This window comes from Tupaia chinensis, unplaced genomic scaffold (genome assembly GCF_000334495.1).
Source record: "Tupaia chinensis unplaced genomic scaffold, TupChi_1.0 Scaffold000159_1, whole genome shotgun sequence".
Lineage (NCBI taxonomy): Eukaryota > Metazoa > Chordata > Mammalia > Scandentia > Tupaiidae > Tupaia > Tupaia belangeri.
The window spans coordinates 6,194,793-6,195,498 of record NW_006159630.1 but is presented as its reverse complement, the minus strand read 5'-3'; the positions used below and the strand labels follow the sequence as shown (position 1 = coordinate 6,195,498).

The window sequence follows — 706 nt, the reverse complement described above, 5'->3', positions numbered from 1 at the left end:
GCCCGGCTTTTGGCGCGGGGCTTTCCCGCCAGTGGATTTACGAGTAGTCTGCTTGGTACCGGCCATTTTTTTTACTCAACGCGGAACTCCTAGGCCGCTACTCCGGACCGCCGGGCCGCTGCTTCTGCCCGATGAAGAACCGCAGTCACTGAGCAAAGAAAAGACAGTCCTCCAACGAACGACCAAACCGCTCTGCGCTCCAAACCCCCCCGACGCCTCCGCTTTTATACGCACGCTTCACGCTGCGTCTCTGCGTCATAGGGCCCTTATTTGCATATACCAACGACTTTTTCTATTGGAGGGTGCTTTCGCCGACGCGCTGACATCCCCCGACACAAAGGCCGTGCTTCGGCCCCGTTTCCTGATTGGTGGGTACCTAGGCCGCTGATTGGCTGTTAAAGTGGCCTCATGATTGGATGAATGCAAAGGTGAATGGGCGAATCAGAGTTTAGTAGTAAGCGGCTCTTCTGATTGGATAAAATGGAGCTATGTTTGGATCCTTCCCTTGGTTCCAAAGCTCTACAATAGAAAGTCAATGCAAATGAATTGCATGGGTTCCTAGCAGGGTTTAAGAAAAGTCCGAAGGAGTAGAAGGCTTAGCTAGTTTGCATCAAGCTAATGAATACAGGAGAGGCAACTTTAGCGAAGTTTTTTTTGATTATTTTCTAATGTCAAGTAAAATGGGTTCCTTGGATTATGTGCTTTG

General features: G+C 50.0%; 1 protein-coding gene across 1 annotated transcript in view; it reads right to left on the bottom strand.

Annotated features, from left to right (window-relative positions):
• The window catches only part of LOC102487507 (histone H3.3), a 2,386-nt gene extending 2,168 nt beyond the window's left edge, over positions 1 to 218 (bottom strand). The window contains exon 1 of the mRNA XM_006145798.3: positions 76 to 218. The gene's annotated coding sequence lies outside the window, so the exon portion shown is untranslated. The remainder of the gene's footprint in view (positions 1 to 75) is intronic.
• Between the last annotated feature and the right edge of the window lie 488 nt (positions 219 to 706).